At 35.1% G+C, this 20,389-nt stretch overlaps 1 protein-coding gene across 40 annotated transcripts in view; it reads right to left on the reverse strand.

Moving 5' to 3' along the window:
• ZBTB20 (zinc finger and BTB domain containing 20) overlaps window positions 1-20,389 on the reverse strand; it is a 789,483-nt gene that overhangs the window by 598,328 nt on the left and 170,766 nt on the right. The gene's annotated exons all lie outside the window — the stretch shown is intronic.

A 20,389-nucleotide genomic window follows, 5' to 3' on the forward strand; every position in this document is an offset into this window, starting at 1 on the left:
AGGGGTTGTGCACTGATTGTGTTAATGGTCACCTCCTCTCCAGGTCTAGTGTCATGGATCACCTATAACAAAACAAACTGAAGGAGTATTTGCCTATGTACAACCAAGAGAGTTGATTTCAAAAGTGCTGAGCCTCACAACTAAGATAGTGGCAGCAGCCTGTACAGAGGCTGATCAATGAAATCATGTTTTTGTTCCACTGGTTTCTGTTCTTTGGAGTCCCCAGGGTGCACTCTATCACTGTTGGATCTATGACTATAGTCTCCTTTCCTTCCAGGCTTCTCTCCAAGCCATACTTATCATGTCTAGTTTTTTGATATCACAGATATTGTCAAACCCTAGGCCTCATAAATTTTCTACTCTTTGAACCCCTTTTATATTGTCTTTCTATCCTAGTCCCAACCCCATAACACATCACTTTCTTCTTTTGTTAATACCCTCCATTCACTTTCTGATTTTGCTTCATTTACCAAGCTCTCTTGGTTGAGATTCTAAGATGGGAAATTTAGTGTAAGTAGTTTATTTGGGAGACAACCCCAGGAAACACTAGTAGGGAATAAAGGAAGTGAAGCAGAGAAGGGAAATAGACTGTCAGCATCAACAGTTCCTCAGGTCCTTGTTGTTGAATGTTGCCCCTCATTTCAAAAGGCAAAGTTTAATAAGAGACTCTTAAATACAGAGAACAAACTGAAGGTGGATAGGGGGTTGGGGGGAGAGGGGAAAATGGGTGATGGGCATTGAAGAGGGCACTTGGGATGAGCACTAGGTGTTGTATGTAAGCGATGAACCATGGGAATCTACCCCAAAAACTAACAGCATACTTTACATACTGTAGTTAGCCAATTTGACAATAAATTATGTTTAAATGGGGGGGGGGGCAGAGTCTGTTTCCCTTCATCTTGAATCAGGGTTGGACTTTGACCTTTTGACCACAGATTGCAACAGAGGTCACACTGTGCCTGTTCTGAACAAAGGCTGGAAGAGTCCTGGCGGCCTCCTCTTTTGCTGTCTTGAGATGCAGACACCATGTGAAGAAGCTCTGACTAGACTGGTGAATGATAAGAAGCCATGCAGACAGAAAGAGGTTCAGACAGACCCCAGCTATTCTAGCCACTGCACTGAGGCCTCAGACTTTGGTAAGCAAAGCCATTATGGATATTCCTGACTGAAACAGGCTTGCAGTAAAGTGCAGTTACATGTGTGACCTCTGGTATCAGTAGGCAGGAAAGAAGAATACCCCAGCTAAGTCCAGCCACCCCACAGTGCTATAAGAAATAGACCCTTATTGTTTGAAGTAACTAAGTTTGGGGGTAGTTTGTTACACAGCCATAAATGAAACATGTAGGAAGTCCATAAGGGGTACATTTATTAAGCAGCTTACTGCTATGGTGAATTGGAGCTCAATCTTACTGGGACATTTTGGCAAACAGTGCAGAACATGCTGACAGTTAGCCCATGTAAAGGGTGAGGGTCTTAATTTATCCAACAACTTGCCACCAATTATTTGCTTAAGGCTTCTTCTAGTGACATTAGCTCTTTGGCACTTGAAGCCTGCTCAACATATTCGCTCAACATCCAGAAAAAAAGCCTGGGAGAAAGTCACATGTATCAGCCATAAGTCCTCAGTGACAAGATAGGAGTGGTGGGGAGAAACAAAAAGAGTGCGGACACTGGTGAAGACCAATTCTGGAGCACCTGCCTTCTCCACTCCTAGAGTTCAGAAGCTACAGAGGGTCTTATAAATGCACAGACTGTAACTACTCCCTTCACGCTTAGCTGGGCCCAAAGCTGCTGAACAGTGCTCCTCTGTTTCCCTAAGCAACATCTCTCCACTTTTGTATATGATATCTATTTCAAATCTTCCCTCTTCCTGAAATCTAACACTACACCCTCTGTCCATTCAGTGTCTGCTACCCATCCTAGTGAGAATATAAAGGTCATTAGATCTTTGGTAGCTTACTTACAAACCAATTCTGCTAATATCCATCTGTTCCCCCTTCCCTACCAATGCCAAAGGAAAGGACCAACTTCAATCCATCATTTACCCACCCACCTCTCTGTCACTGAAACCCTCTGCCTTAGGGCTTCTGCCCCTCTTATGTAATTGCCCAATCTCTCTCTCTCTCTCTCTCTCTCTCTCTCTCTCTCTCTCTCTCTCTCTCTCCCTCCCTCCCTCCCTCCCTCTCTCTCTCTCTCTCAACACACAAATATGATCAAGCCACTGAATTACTGAAATTCTACATACTTTTTTTCTCCCCTGACATATACTCATTTCTTCCTCACCCATCTGCCAGACTCTTCCCTGGCAAACTCCCCTTCACCCTTTAGCTAAACTTAGCTATTTCCTCCTCAGGAATGCCTTCTCTAACCCTGCTGTGCATCACTTCCCAAATCTCTGCTTACTCCCATCAGCGCAGCTGGCTCTCTATTGAAAGCTCCATGTCCCCTTTCCTGATATTCCCCCTTTTCCTCCCATTGGATGTAAGGTCCTCCAAATCAGATATTTGTCTTATAAATTTTTGACTACAGTCTCTCTACCTGGAACACATTGGGTGCTTAATACATATTTATTGAATAAATAAATGACTGGGGTCCTTTTATTCTCCTCTTCTTACCATTCCAGAGTAACTTAAGCGAGAGCTGCATTCAAGATATAAATAAGCATGCTGTGGTCCTTCTTTCCATTCTCTTTTTTTTCTTTTTAGTCTTCTATAAAAAGGTATCATACTGACACCTTCTTTTCAATTTGTACACTGTTTAGTAAAATAAATAAATAAAATAACAGAGCAAAATGCATTTCCTTATTTGCTCAGAAGCTCAGAAATCCCTTGCTAACTTGGAACTTTTTGTCTTTTTATAATGCTATGGAGAAACAGACTTCAACACTGGTTTCTAAAATGGAATTTGTATTTCTTAACATCAAAACTTCACAATTTCTTAAGTTTCAAAAGGATTTTCATAGGTAAGAACATATACTTGTATATTTTTCTAAAAAAATGTTAAACAACCTCCTTTTTTTTGTAGTCAAATTGACGAGCCTGTCAACATCAGTTTTTACAGTTTTGGTTTTTATTTTCATCAAAAAATGAACCATCACCTTTAAGAGAAATGAAAAAACAATCAGTGTGGGTTTATGGTCACTTGAGGGCCCTCCTACCTAGTCTTAGAGTCATTTCTTAAACCATAGGCCAGATTTCCTGGGAAAGGATTTGGAACAAGGAATAATTCTCTCTGCCTCCTCCCCACCACATTCTCATCGATTAGGGAATGTGAGACATTTTAAGTCTTTAATATGAAGTAAAGCTCACCACTTAGAATGCCTGAAATCCCTTTCCCACCATGCCACCCTTTGGAATAGTAGGGGAGGAAAGGTGGCTTTTACAGGCTGGTCTTCAGGGAGATAAGAACATTGAAATGTTATTATTTTTATTTCCTGCCACCTCAAATTCAGAGTATTTTTGATATGATGAAGTCTTTCTCTTCTTCACTAAAAACACCCTGCCAATTCAGATTGTTAAAATTTAAATTAAAGCAAAAAAAAATTTTTTTTAAAGGTGAAATCAGATTAGCAAACCATCTGAAAAGCACTGTCGTTTATAAAACTTGGTAAAATGTAGGAAGAAGCATATTTCCTACTCTATTTTCTTGGTCTGTGGATACCTGGGACATAATTCAGTTTTCCATCCCCTGTTCCCTGATCAGCTCACTCTTTGTTCAGCTCTATCTTCACTCTGGCATATAATTACTTCTTCAGCTCCTGTGCTATTTGGTTTTAAGCACCTCTTACCCCCAAGGCCTCATGGCTCTAAGGGCTTGTTGAATTTAAACAAGCACATTTAAATCTTTGTCTTTAAATGAGTAAAATAAAAGTCTTCACACCTAACAAGGAGAACTATGCTATCCACCTACACTCTAAATGCGCATGTTATAATTGTCTACCAGATCATAATGAGCATCTATCCATCCTCAAAATCAGAGAAAGGAGGATTCATTCTAGAGGTAAATTTACAATAAATGGTTTTATCCTCGATTAGCTATGTGTGTTTGGGGACACAGAGATTGGCACGTGCATAATTTAACCTAATAAGGATTGGATGATCAGGGACATCTTAGAAATAAAGGTGGGGGAAAGATAGTGGAAGAAAAACAAAAGAAAAAAGCAAGATTACTAACAGAAAAATATAAAAGACAACAAAGTGAAGCCTTAACTCTCACCCAGCAAACTCGACATAGTTACACACATCCTCATACTCACACGTGTGCATGCACAGGCACATGCACGTGCACAGACATACACACAGTGTAGTTATGTTAAATGTTAAATGTTAAAACGCTAGGCCTTCCCTAGAGACCTACAGAAGGCCTGACTCTCTATTACTGCTGCTGCTAGAAAATCATAAATAGCATCTATGGTCTTAGTTTAGCCTTGAGTAATCAGTGATCATGATATTTGTTACATGTTCTTAATTTACCTCAGCCACTGGTAAATGAGTATTGAATGAGACTCTCATTTAAATACACTGTCAAAAAGAAGTATTTAAAAATAGGTATTATAAATATAAACTATATGAAAAGTTTTAGTGAAAAAATGAATAAATTTTAATAGATCTCAAATGAAAAACAAGAGATATTTAATCTCATGAAGGAAATACAAATTTAAAAAGTGAAATACAATTCTTTCATCTATCAAATCAATGAAAGTTAAAAAAAAAAAAAAGGAAAGAAAAATCCAGTGTTGAAAAATTACACTTCAGTGAGGATGGAAACTGGTACAAAGTTTTTTGAAGGAAAATCAAGCACTCTGTATCAAGAGTGTGAATAATGATTATCTGCTGTGTCGGTTTGGGTCCTCTGGTGCCAATGCCAATTGGGTGTGTGGGATACTTATTAAGGCAATAGACTGTGAATGATAAAGAGTGAGAGACTTAGGCAAGGAGAATTCTGAGGCTGTGATGCAAGTATGACACCGATAAAAGAAAAGAGGGGAGAAAAGTTTTGCACGCAGAGCAGCTCTGAGAAAGTCTCAGCCAGGTTGGTGGGAAATCCTTGAGTCAAAACTGCCCCTCAGAAGAATCTCAAGTGCAAAGAGTGAGTATTCCAAATAAGGTTGGTTACTGCCTAGGAGCAGCCCAGGGTAAGCACATGGATGCCTGAGTGCTTTGGTGAACCTAAAAGTATGGCATCTGGAAGCTGCTAACTACCCATACTGTCGAGAACAGCTTCTCTTGAAAAGAGATCTAAAAAGGGCATTGTCACGGTCAAAACATATGACTTTATTCCAAATCTAGGAATTTATCCTAAGGAAACAAACTAAATACTAGGGGAAAAAAACTTTCTACACAAAAAGCTCATCATATTCTTTTTAAAAATAGCTGAATCTGGAAACAATTTAAATATCTAAGTATAATGACTAAATCACTATGGTATATCTACTCAGTAGAATATGCTGTAGCTATTAAAATGGAAAAGCCACCTATATTTTCAGTCAAATTTAAATATTAGACACAACATAGTGTAATCATTAAAACTAAAACCTTTGAAAAGACTGGGAGAAAGTGAACCAATATGGTGATATAAATATTTTTCTTTGAGACTTTTAAGTTTTTCCAAATTTTATTCTTTAATAAAGAAATCTTTATTTGGAGGAATGAGGTATGAAAAATGAAAGGAAAAAAACATAATATTTAAAAGGATTTATAATGTAAAGTAAATAAGAAAAACATTAAGATATAGAAAAAAAAACAAAGAAAACAAATACAAGTTTGATGAATACTATCTTTAAGAATTCTAGAAAATGGCTTCCCGGATTCAACACAATAATTTTTTTCTTAAATGTAAAATGGCTTCATGGAGTCAACACCCTATTTTTTTTAAATGTTTATTTATTTTTGAGAGAGACAGAGACAGAATGTGAGCAGGGGAGGGGCAGAGAGAGAGAGGGAGACACAGAATCCAAAGCAGGTTCCAGGCTCTGAGCTGTCAGCACAGAGCCCTATGCGGGGCTTGAACTCATGAGCCGTGAGATCATCACCTTAATTAGCATATTATATCATGACTTGATTAGCATATTCATTTTTCAACTTAGAATTGAACAATTTTCCGAGAGTTATCATATGCCGGGAACTATGCAGGTAACTCAAAGGTCACAGAGTAATGTGATAAAATGTTTGCTTTACCCTGTATAGGCATACCTTGTTTCATTGTGCTTCACTGTATTCTGCTTCACAGATACTGCAGTTTTTACAAATTGAAAATTTGTGGCAACACTACATTGAGCAAATCTATCAGTACCATTTTTTTTCTGACAGCATTTGCTCACTTCATGTCTGTGTGTCATATTTTGATAATTCTTGCAAGATTTCAAAATTTTTCATTATTATTATATTTGTTGCTCTGTGATAAATGCTCTTTGATGTTACTATTATAATCATTTTGGGTCAACACCAACTGTACCCATATAAGACAGCAAAATTAATTGATAAATGTTGTATGTCTTCTGATTGTATGTGTTCTGACTGCTCCACTGACCATTCCCCCATCTTGTTCCCTTTCCTTGGGCCTCCCTATTCCCTGAAACACAACATTATTGAAATTAAACCAATTAATAACCTCAAGACAGCCTCTAAATGTTCTAGTGAAGGGAAGAGTCACATGGCTCTCATTTTAAGTCAAAAGATAGAAATGATTAAGTTTAGTGAGGAAGTCATGTCAAAAGCCAAGATAGACCAAAGTTTAGGCCTCTTGCTTGGCCAAATTTTGGATGCAAAGGAAAAGTTCTTGAGGGCAAATTTTAAAAAAATAAATAAATACTTATGAAATGATGAAAAACTACTCCAGTGAACACAGAAATGATAAAAAAATAAAACAGTCTTATTACTGATACGGAAAAAGTTTCAGGGGTCTGAATAGAAGATCAAACCAGCCACAACACTCCTTTAAGCCAAAGCCTAATCCAGAGCAGGGCCCTAACTTTCAATTCTGGGAAGGCTGAGAGAGGTGAGGAAGCTGCAGAAGAAAAGTCTGAAACTATGAAGTTGGTTCATGAAGTTCAAGGAAAGAAGCCCTCTTTTCATCTTTAACATAAAAGTGCAAGGTGAAGCAGCAGGTGCTGCTGTAGAAGCTGCAGCAAGCTATCCAGAAGATCTAGTTAAGATAATAGATGAAGGTGGCTGCATTAAACAACAGATTTTCAATGCAGATGAAACAGCCTTCTATTTGAAGAAGATACCATCTAGGAGTTTCATACCTAGAAAGGAGAAGTCAATCCCTGAAAGCTTCAAAGAAGAGTCTAACTCTCTTGTTAGGGTCTAGGACAGCTGGTGACTTTAAATCAGAGCCAATGCTCACTTACCATTCCAAAAAATCTACAGCCCTTAAGAGTTCTGCTAAATCTACTCTGCCTATGCTCTGTAAATGGGACAACAAAGCTTGGATGAGAGCACATGTGCTTAAACATAGTTTACTGAATATTTTAAACCCACTGTTGAGATTTACTGCTCAGAAAAAAACAAAAACAAAGAACAAAACAAAGATTCCTTTCAAAATTATACCGCTCATTAAGAATGCACCTGGTCACCTAAGAGCTGTGATGGGGATGGACAGTGAGATTAATGTTGTTTTCATGCCTGCTAACACAGTATCCAGTTTGCAGCCCATGGATCAATGAGTCATTTGACTTTCAAGTCCTACTGTTTAAGAAATACATTTTGTAAGGCTATAGCTGCAATAGATAGTGATTCCTCTGGTGGATCTGGGCAAAGTAAATTGAAAACCTTCTGCAAAGGATTCACCATTCTAGATGGCATTAAGAACATTCGAGATGGGATCTACTCCTGGTAAAGATACCAAGAAGACCGTTGAAACAATAAGGATTTAAAATGTGACATAAACTTCTACTCTGGGTAAAATGCTATTACACAACATTTCATGCTACAGAGAAATTATTTGCGAAAAGTAAGATGCAGAAGCTTCATTGTTGTCTTATTTTAAGAAATTGCCACAGTCACCCAGCCCTTCAGCAGCTAGCACCCTGATCAGTCAGCAGCCATCAACACTAAGGCAAGAACTTTTTCAGCAAAAAGACTACAACTAGCTGAAAGCTCAGATGAAGATTGACATATTTTAGCAATAAAATAATATTAATTAAGGCATGTATATTGTCTCCTCAGACATAATGTATTGTACACTTATTATACTACAATATAGTATAAACATAATTTTTATATGCACTGGGAAATCAAAAAATTCATTTGGCTCTCTTTATTTTAATATTTGCTTTATGTGGTGGCCTAGAACCAAACTCATGATATATCTGAGACATGCCTGTATTCTGAAATTGTTTATAGGAAATACATATTTCAAACCCATATGTCCATGTCCTTAGAATATCTGTCCATTTGAGTATAATGTGTTTCATTGCTTTTCAGATTTTATTTAATATATACATGAGGGACAGAGTCTGATTACAATTTGATTAATTCACATAAATGAAGAAAGGAGGACATTATCCATTTATTTCTTACTCTCTTTTGACTGTCAAAAGTATCCTGAACCCTGCTATAGTGAGCCAAACCCTCTCCAGGTAGAACTCACAAGCACTGGTTTCATAGATTGCTGTCATGCTCCCTAATTAAGCGAGTTTTCTAGGTATACTTGCATAACATCTCTGATATAATGCATACCTATCTTCTTATTCAGCTTAAGCATGCATTTTTTTTTTCATTTAAAATCCATCAACTAATGATCTGTGTCCTTAAGTAATTAATTCAATGATTACATGAATTAATATAATGCATATCCCTTTAAAGGAGTTAATATTTTCTATGTTTATGTTACAGAACTGGCCTTGGGTGACTATTATCCATGCCCTGAATTTCATAGTGGTTCAAGGACAAACTATTTCCCCTTTGTAATTCGGTAAGTTTGCTCCAAAGGAGCCTAATGCTTCTCCACTCAACAATGAGTAAAATGCATTCAGAGACCTTAGGGGACCTATTCTTAATAACATAGAGTTCTGTCCCAGTTTGTTAAATTCACTGAATTTATAACTCATTGTTACTGTCAAAGAAGTAATCCAAACATGTTACTGGTTTGATCTCCTAACATCCACAGAGCAAATTTGGAGCCATTTTTTTTCAAACAAATAGAATAACAAAAACAAAAATACACTAGATACCAATAAGTTACACATAGGAAGGCAGACTTCATATTTATCACTAGAAAAGCTATAGAAAATTTGTCTCAAAACTGTTTTATGCTTTTGAGCAGTGCTATAGCCATCCACTATCATCAGCACCAATAACGATGATGAAAACAATAATAATAGCCCCCTACATCTGCGTGATAGTTTCACTTTGGGAAAAGACTTTCACATGCTACCTCTAATCTGGTCCCTGTAATGACTCTGAGAAAGTAAGGTAAGTGCTTTCAATGTCTCATTTAATGAAGGAGGAAATTGGAGTCCGGAGAAGATAAGAGCCTTGCGTGACAGCAACATGTACCTGGAACTAGGTCACTGGCCACTTGACTTTGACTTCCGGGTTTGTATTTTAATACTTTCAAATCAAAAGAATACATGATTTGCAATGTCTTTATAAATTATGTACAAACCACTTGAAATCAAAGCAATTTATGATATAGACAAAAATTTGAAAGATATGTCTTTGATCGGCAGGGCCAAAGGGGAGATAAGTCAAAAGATATCTAAGGATTCTATAGCCCTTGAAATAATTACTCGGTACTTTTACTTATATTTCATTCTTTGTTTCAGAAAATATTTAACTTTTGAAGGTTTCATGATTATAAAATATAATGTATTGTTAATAACAATAAATAAATCTTCATTCTGTTTAAATAGGTGTGCTTATCCAGGTCCTTACTATTCAACTGTCATTACAACTGGTTCATTTGACCCAAGTTTCCAGGAGTGGATCCACTAGGACAAGCACTGATATATCTGCTGCTGCTGATTTTACTAATTGAATATTATATTATACCAATTCATCACATTATCCAGGGAGACAAGAAAATTTCAGGAAAAAAGTAAGTCAAAATTCTTTAAAAAATTATTTATACCCCACTTACAAAACTATTTTCTATGCCTAGTTATTTACTACTCTCACCAAAAGATATACATGAATGAGAGTTTTTAAATGACATTGACTTCCCTTTATCGACCCCTTTACCCATTGTTAAAGGAAACTGGCACCAGTTTATTACAAAGGGAAACATTAATCATGGTTTAGAACACAAAGTGGGGAAGAATATTATAGCCCACTAAAACTGCCATTTTTATCTGGATTCTCGGGATGCATGTAACTAGAAGGTTTCCTTTGTACCAGGTATAACCAACTTCATTTTAGAAAATAGTAATGGTATTTTTGGTGATTTTTAAATTTCAAAACAGTATAGGTTTAGCTAGGGAGATTAATGTAAGTGTTCAAATGGAGATTTATCAATTTGTACAAGTCAAATGAACTTCACTAACAAATTCTTTTTGTACTTTTAAATACCAAAGAAATAATGGTTAGGTCCAAATACATGTAAGAAATTCATATAAAGAGGAGTATAAATATATTTGAAAGTGCAATATATCTTCATATATTACTTTGTAAAGTAACAAGATAGTTAACTCAACCCACCCCCAAAAAATCTGTTAACCAAAATAGCATCCTGAGAGGGCCCCCAGTTCTACCATGATAGAGGGGCTTTCATCAAAGCACCCATCCTGCTGAGAAAAACTATACAAGGTAAATAAAATAATTTGAAAAACTGTTTGATAAAGGGACCAGGAACCAACCAAAATGTTTTTAACTTAAAACTCAAGATATTGTTAAGAAGAGAAATGCAATAAATTAAATCCTGTCTGTGATATCTACCCCTTTTTCACTTAAAGCATCTAGTGATCCTGAGTAGCACTGGGCTGAGACACAGAGCACAAAGCTCTGGATCAGAGCACTAAGTACTCCAGTGGATGGGGAATAAAAATTGCCCTTGGGAGCTGTCAAAATAACCATGACATCAGAAGCCAAGTTCCTGGACAGTTCGTAAATGCAATAAGGTGAAAACTATATTGTTTTACACTTTTAACCCTTGAGGCATTTTCAGATTCCTTTTCATGTAGTGAAAACCCCCTCCCCCTGCAAAAAAAACAAACAAGCAGAAAGCATCAACATGGACACTAAAAAATTAAACAATGTTGGATGCCAAGTTCTTATGATCTTATGGTGTCAAGAAGGCAAAAACTGGAGTTTAGGGACCATATGAGAATTATTCCAGAATTTTATTTGAACCTCTAAACAGCTTTTTATAGAGTAAGGGCCAAACAGACAGAGGCTAGCTATCACAAAGGTAGAAACCCAACTACAAATTGTCTCAATTCCTGATTAGATCAAGGTGAATTAACTTTAGTCTAATTATTCACAAGAAGAAAATTAAATACTCCTTGGAAAAGCACAATATCACACAAAGCCTTTTTAATTTTTATATGCAAAGATCATCAGACAAGCCAGGAGGTATGATCAGATAACCAAAAACCAAGGGAAAAAAATAAACATAATCTCAAAAAATATAAAAGACTCATAGGGCACAAACTTTTAAGTAATGTGATTAATGTGGTTTCAAAAGTAGAAGAAAAGATTGTGAATTACCAGAGGACTGGGATCTATAAAAAAATTAAATGATACTCTAGAATTAAAAATAACTGAAATCAAGAACTCAATAGATGTGGCTAATGCAGATTAGACAAAAATATTAGAAGAGATCATGAACCTGAAAATAAATCAACAGACTAAAACAGAGAAATAATGAAAGAGAAAATATGAAAAGAAAGTATGAAAGAGAAATAATGAAAAATACAGAAAAAAGACAATAAAACGTGGTTAGGAAAAAAGTGTCTAACATACAAATGTTTATAGTTCCAGAAGGAAAGGGTAAAGAACACAAGAAGAAGTAAAATTCAAAGTAATAATAGCCAAGAATTTTCCCAAATTGAGAAAAGATATCAAGCCACAAATCTAATTAAGAACGTCTAAGTTACCCCAAGCAGGATAAACACAAAGAAACTGACATAAGAGGACAGATGTTGTTTTTTTTTAAGCTGCTTAAAATAAAATATAATTAAAGAAGAAATCTCAAAAAAGTCAGAGGAATAAAAATGCATTACTTTTTAAGGAGTTATAAGTCTGATAGCTGATCTCTCATGAAAAACAGTGGAAATCAGAGAACAAAACAATAACTTTAAAGAGCTTTAAGAAAGTAATTATCAACCTAAAATTCTATAACCAATGAGAATATCCTTTAAAATGAAGTAAAATAGCAAATATTTTTAGGAAAATAAAACTGGAAAAAAAATCACCAATAGAGTCTCTTTCAGGTAGAAGGAAAATTGTCTAACAGTGATATGGAAATTTAGGAAGAAATGAAATATACCAGAAAAGACTAATATCAGAGTAAAACAATATATATAGGCAGGGGAAAAAATAACAATAATTTCTTATAAGAATTAGAGCCCTGGAAGTACCTTTTAACTTAAATTTTAGTTAGTTAGCATACAGTGCAATATTGGTTTCAGGAGTAGAATTTAGTGATTCATCACTTACACACAACACCCAGTGCTCATCACAAGTGCCCTCCTTAATATCCATCACCCACTAGCCCATCTCCCACCTTCCTCCCTCCATCAACCCTCAGTTTGCTCTCTATTGTCAAGAGCCTCTTGTGGTTCTCTTCCCCACCCCCTTCCCATATGTTCATCTGTTTTGTTTCATAAAATCCACATTAGTAAAATCATATGGTATTTGTCTTTCTCTGATTGACTTATTTCACTTGGAAGTATTGCAATACAGTACAACAATAGCACAAATGGTGAGAAAGGGACAAATGCAATTTCCTTGCTGGAAACAGATAAAAAGTATAATTTTATAGTAGACTTTATTGGATAGCCATTAAAAAATGAAAAATATATAATTAGCAAGGTAAAATGGAGGGAATAAAATAAAAAGATTGACTAGTAACAGAAGTTAAGAGAGAAGAATTAGCAAACATAAAGCAGGTAGAAAAATATAGTAAGATGATAAAATTAAATCTACAAATATTACTAATTGTATTTAATGTAAATAGACTAAATATTATAGTTGGAAGACAAATGCCATCAGACTGCAAGTTAAAAACAACAACAATATGCTGTCCACAAGAAACACACCTCAAATATAAACATACAGAATAATTGAAAGTAAAAGGACAAAAAAAAAATTTACCAACCATTTTCTTATAACATCAGTCTTAGTAGAATTCAAGACAAGATATAGTAGAAAAAGAGCATTTAGTAATGATCAGAAGTTCTAGTTTATCTAAGATGGATCACAATTCTAATTTTGTATACAACTAATAATATGCCTTCAAAAGCAAAAACTGACAGAACTAAGAAGAGAAATAGACAAATCCACAATCATAATAGTATATTTTAAATGATAAATATCAATAAATGATAGAACACAAGAGTAAAAAACCAATAGAGAAATAAAAGTTTTGAGCACCAAGATTTAACAAATTTAATCTAATTGATATGTATAGAACTCTATACCCAAAACTACAAAACACACATTATATTCAGGCACATATAGAACATTTACCAAAATTTCCCTTAAACTGGGTCAAAAAGCAAGTCTCAATAAATATCAAAGTATTTTAAACATTTTTTTTAACGTTTTATTTATTTTTGAGACAGAGAGAGATAGAGCGTGAACGGGGGAGGGGCAGAGAGAGAGGGAGACACAGAATCGGAAGCAGGCTCCAGGCTCTGAGCCATCAGCCCAGAGCCCGACGCGGGGCTCGAACTCACAGACCTTGAGATCATGACCTGAGCTGAAGTCGGACGCTTAACCGACTGAGCCACTCAGGCGCCCCAAATATCAAAGTATTTAAATCACATAGCATATATTCTCTAACCATAAACCCAAGATTAATTATAAAATGTTAATCACAAAATACTTGAAGTATTTTGAAATAAAGCAATATATGAACAAATCCAAAAATTCCTTTTTGTTAAGATAAATGAAAGTGATCATCCTCTAGAAATACAGATTTTAAAGCAAAGAGGAATAGGCACACATAACCCTAACAGAAATGAAAAAATGCAGCATTCCTCTAGATACTACAGACATTACAAAGGTAAGAGGATATGATGAGCAATTTCACATTGATAAATTTGAAAACCTAGATGAAAAGGCAGATATTACAAAGATAATAAGAGGATATGGTAAACAACTTATCGATAAATTTGAAAAATTAGATGAAATGGATAAATCTTGTGAAAACACATATTACCAAAATGGACACAAGAAGAAATGGAAAAACTGCATACTTAATTTAAAATCTTTCCACAAAGAAAGAAACTGCATATTTAATTTATAACCTTTCCACAGGGAAAACTTCTGGCCCAAATAGCCAGGTAAATTCTTTCTAACACCTAAAGAAAAAAAATAGCACCAATCATAGACAAACTTTCCCAAAGGTAGGAAAACAGGAATACTTCCTAACTTGTTTTATGTAAATACTATAGTCTGCAACCAAAACCTGACAAGAACATAATATTATAAGCCAAACTCTTTTTTTGAGTACAGACAAAAATATCTTAAGGAAAATATTAGCAAACCCAACCCAGTTCTCTATAAAAAGGATAACACATCAACATTAAGTTTATTCCAAAAATTCAAGGATGGATTAACATTCAAAAATAAATGAATTTCATTTAAATGTTAACATATTAAAGGGAAAAAAGGATTTCAATATATACAGGAAAGTATGTAATAAAATTAAAAACCCTTTGATCATTTAAATAAACGTGCGCATGTGCACACACACACACACACATACACACACACACACACACACACACTCACATAAAAGCCAACTCAGAAAACTGAGAAATCAAAAGGAACTTCTTTAATTTGATAAGGGCATTTACAATTAAAAAACAAACAAACAAAAAACCGAGTGCAAATATGCTTTTTTATTCAATATTGTACTAGAGGTGCTAGCTAATGCAACAAGAAATAAAAATTAAAGGTATATAGAAAGCACAGACTTCAGTTATAAGATAAATAGCCTGTGGGGATATAATATAACAATACTGTATTGTATACTTGAAAGTTGCTGAGTTTTCTCTTAAATGCTTTTACCACAAAAAGGAAGTGGTAATTATGTGAGGTATCAGAGGTGTTAACTAATCCTGCTGTGGTAATCATTTTCTAACATAGAAGGCTAAAAATCATCACATTTTACACCTTAATCTATTACAATGCTATTGGTCAATTATATCTCAATAAAGCTGGAAAATTAAAATAAAGTTATATGAAAAGGAAGTAGAAATAAAACTGAAATTATTTACAGAAAACATGATTGTGTTACTAAAACTCCAAGAGCAGCCACAAATCTAATAGAATTAATAAGTGAATTTAGCAAGATCCCTAGCTACAAGGTGAATTAATACACATAAATGAATAGTTTTCTTATATACTAGCAACAGACATTTAGAAAATGAAACTTAAAGCCTGGGTGGCTCAGTTGGTTGAAGAACCGACATCAGCTCAGGTCATGATCTCATGGTTTGCATTGGGCTCTGTGCTGACAGTTCAGAGCCTACTTCGGATTTTGTCTCCCTCTCTCTCTTCCCCTCCCCGCTTGCACTCTGCCTCTGTCTCTCTCTTGAAAATAAATAAAACAGAAAAAAAAGAAAAGAAAACAAAATATAATTTACAAAAACATAAAAATAAATACTAGAAATCAATCTAACAGAAAGTATACAAGTCTTCTGCACAGAAAACTACAAAACATTACTAAGAGAAATTAAAGACACTAAAATAAGTAGGAAATGTAATGTTTTTATAGATTGGATATCAATTTTCCCAAAACATAATCTCAATCAAAATCTCAGAAAATTCCATTTTGTGGATATTAACAAGCAAATTCTAAAATTTTTATGGAAACACAAAGGACCAAGAATGACCTAAACAATCTAAAAGAAGAATATATGTAGGGGCACCGGGGTGGCTCACTTGATTAAGTATTGTACTCTTGATTTGGGCTCAGGTCATGATCTCACAGTTCATGGGGTCGAGCCCCTCATTGGTCTCTGTGCTGACAGTGCAGAGCCCACTTAGGATTCTCTCTCTCCCTCTCTTTCTGCACCTCCCCTGCTTGCTCTCAATCTCTGTCAAAATAAATAAACATTAAAAATTGTTTCTAAATGTCAAGGAAGAAAGAAAGAAAGAAGGAAAGAAAGAAAATATGTAAAGGATTTACACCACCAGATTCAAGATTTCTTCTAAATCGACACTAATGAGCAATGAGTATTATTGGTAGAGGGAAAGACAAATTCTGATGGGACAAATTCTGGGAACAGAAGAGAGCATCCAGAAATAGATCCATTGTTTATGTAAGCACTTGATTTATGATAAATTTACTGCTGAAGTAACTAGGGAAAGAGCCACCTTTCCAACACATGGTACTTGATCAATTAGACATCTACACTAAAAAATAAAGAAGGAAAATTAAATGAATCTTTTATACCCAACCCCCAACTTCACACCTAATACAAAAAATACATTCCAGGGAAAATTGAGACCTAAATGTTAATGGCAAACAATAAAGCTTCTAGAAGATAACAACAGAAAATATCTGCATGATCTTGTGGTAGGCAGAGGTTTTTCTTTTTAAAATAGGATATAAAAAAAAAACTATAGAATAAGAGATTGGCAAATTAAATTTTATTAAGATGAAAACTCTTGTTTATCAAAAGACAATTATAACATAATGAAAAGACAAAGCTTAGAGTAAGAGAAGATATTGCAATATGTATACCTGACAAAGACATACATCCAGATTATATAAAGAAACACCACCAGAAACAGTAACAAGCCCAACTGTAAAAGGGGCAATGAATGTCAAAATGTACATTACAAAAGAGGATACTAACTGGAAAATAAACACATGAAAAGATGCTTAACCTTCACTAGTCATTAAAGAAATGCAAACTAATGTCATAATGGTCTGCCATGTCACACATACCAGAAAAGCTAAAACGAAAAATACAGATCATACTAAGTATTGTCAAGGATTAGAGCAAGTGTGACTCTCATACTGATAACGTGAGTAGAAATTGGTATAACTTTGGAAACTACTTCGCAATATCCACTAAAGCTGAACACAGGCATATCAGCAATGTTGACTCTTTAGTATACATCGAACAGAAATACTTAGACAAGATACACAAGAATGTGCATATGATAACCCCTATTCACAATGGTTCTAGGTTGGAAATAACCCAAATTTCTATCTACAGCAGAAGAGCTTTAAATGAGTTTTAATGTATTCATACACAGGAATATCATAAAGCAATGAAAAGTTTTTTAAAAATCTGCAGCTGAGGGGCACCTGAGTGGCTCAGTCGGTTAAGCGTCTGACTTCAGCTCAGGTCATGATCTCACAGTTCATAAGTTCAAGCCCTGCATCAGGCTCTTTGCTGTCAGTGTAGAGCCCACTTCAGTTCCTCTGTTCCTCCTCCCTCTGCCCCTCCCCCGCTCATTCTCTCTCCCTCTCTCTCTCTCTCTCAAAAATAAATGAGATGTTGGGGCACCTGGGTGGCGCAGTCGGTTAAGCGTCCGACTTCAGCCAGGTCACGATCTCGCGGTCCGTGAGTTCGAGCCCCGCGTCGGGCTCTGGGCTGATGGCTCAGAGCCTGGAGCCTGTTTCCGATTCTGTGTCTCCCTCTCTCTCTGCCCCTCCCCTGTTCATGCTCTGTCTCTCTCTGTCCCAAAAATAAAAAAAAAAATTAAAAAAAAAAAAATAATAAATGAGATGTTTAAAAAAAAATCTGCAGCTAAACACAGATGCAACACAACAGGAATGAATCTCATAAACATAAGCAAAAGAAAAAATACACCACATATATTGTTCAAAAACAATCAAAGCTAATTTATTGTATTAAAAGTCATGATAGTGGTTACTCTTGCAGAGTAGGAAGGGAAAAGAGCAGACCTCTGTGGTCTGGTAATGCTTTGCTTGTTGGTCTGGGCAGTGCTTACATGGGTATATTCACTTCCTGAAAACGCACCTAAATGTATACTTATAATTTTTGCACTTTAAAAAATATATGGCAATTAGACAATTAAGAAATTAGCTTAAAAAATAGTTGTGGTCCCATGAGGGTTTGGTGAACTCCCACTGCATTTATTTTGCTCTCTCTGTGCTCTCACCACTTGGCCTTGAACATAGGCAGTTACAGAAATAGGCATGAGAGTACAGTAAATAAAGCCACAGCTTGCTACCTGGAGGGCCAAAAAAGGCAACTGCAGGGAAATAAAAAAAAAATACCATCAATATCATGGAAAGAAAAGGGCTCAGAAAGGTAATCCCATAAAATTGTTATGAAATTCTGGGCTCATCCCAGATACACATATATGTATCTGATTTTAATCAGCATACAAAAGAAATTATGAACTAAATTAACACATAGGGCTGTGCCTAGGTCCAAGACTGGCCTCTGATACATACACAGGACAAATCTGAAAATAAAACTAGCATTCCAACTATAGAATATACAGCCTGTAACTTGTGACCTGAACCTAACTACAATTGCCTGCTAAAACAAAATTATCAACATTCTCCATAGAATTTAAACAAAACTCAAAATCTCATAATATTTAAAATGTCCAGATTAAAGTGAAATAAAAATTTCTGGGCAAATGAAAAACCAGGAAAATCTCAACTCACATGAGAAAAGATACCTAACAGTCACAAACACTGAAATAATACAAATGTTGAAATTATCTGACAAAGACTTTAAATTAGCTATTACAAAAATGCTTTAACAAGGAACAGTCTTGAAACATAAAAATAAAATAAATAACAAGAAAAAGATCACAGATGCTCTCTCAATTGCAAAATGAAGATGACAGAAAAAGAGTCTTTGAACTTTAGGATAGATCAACTGAAACGATCTAATATGAACAATAAAGAGGAAAAAAAATTAACAAGATTCAGAGACCTATAGGACAGTGACAAGAAGTCTAGCATTCCTGTCATTAGAGCATCAGAAGGAAAGGAGAAAAAGGGTACAGTGATGAAAAAAATATTTGAAAAATATTTGGAAACTTCCAAATTTAGTGAAATAGATAAAACTACAGATTCAAGTATAGTAAGCTCAAATAGGATAATAACAAAAATAATCCACACCCAATACATCATTTCAATTTATCTGAATATTAAAGTGTAGAAACTGAGGATCAGAAAAAAATATCTTGAAAGCATTCAGAAGAAATCACATGTCACTTATGGGGGATTAACAATTCATAGGGCTGTGGATTTTTCATTAGAAGCCCTAGAAGCCAGAAAACTGATACAACTTTTTAAAAGTGCTGAGAAGAAGAAAATGTCAACATAGAATCTATATCCAATAAAAATATCTTTTCAGAATGAAGCAAAATAAAGACACTGTCAGTTGAAAAAAAAAAACCTAAGAAAATATGTTGCCAGGAGACCTGTTCTAAAAGAATTACTAAAGGAAGTTTTCCAGACAGAAGGAAAATTATACTACGAAGAAACTTTATACAAGAAGAATAAAGAGAAAGCAATAGAAATGATAAACATATCAATACAAACAACAGAATTGTTCTCTGCTTGAGTTCTTTAAAATATGCTTAGCAGTTGAAAGTGAAAAGTATAACATTATCTGATGGGGTTTCAATATATGTAGATATAACAGAGTACAATAACGGTGCAAAACTGGGAGAGTAAACAAACTTACATGGTGGCATGATTTCTACATTCTCCTTGAAGTGATAAAATACTGATTCTAAGAAGACTACGAAAAGTTAAGTATGTATATTGTAAACCTTACAACCTTAGAACCCCTAAAAAACTACACAAAGATAGTCAAAAGCATAATTAGTAACTTACAGTGGAATACTAAAAAAACATTCAAGTAACCTGAAACAAAGCAGGAAATGGGAAATGGAAGAATGGAAAAGAGAGGGAAAAAAACAGGAAACAAAATATAAGAGGATAGACATAAATTCAAACATGTCAATAGTTATACTAAATGTAAATGCAATTATTGATACACACACTCTCTTACAGTTTCCTGGGCCATATATGTTACGGAGGAAGTAACCATGGTACTGCGGTATGGATTAACAAGAGGGTCTTACTTTAGAATGATCTGAGAAAGTTGCTTTAGAGAGGTATTTTTTAAGCTGAGACTATTGAGTCAAGACAAACCCACCCAAACAGTGAGTTTAAGAAGTGCCAGTTCCAGTCTGCTTCAATAATATGCTTAGACAGGGACGACTGGGTGGCTCAACTGGTTAAGTGTACGACTTGGACTCAGGTC

This window comes from Felis catus, chromosome C2, assembly GCF_018350175.1.
Source record: "Felis catus isolate Fca126 chromosome C2, F.catus_Fca126_mat1.0, whole genome shotgun sequence".
NCBI lineage: Eukaryota > Metazoa > Chordata > Mammalia > Carnivora > Felidae > Felis > Felis catus.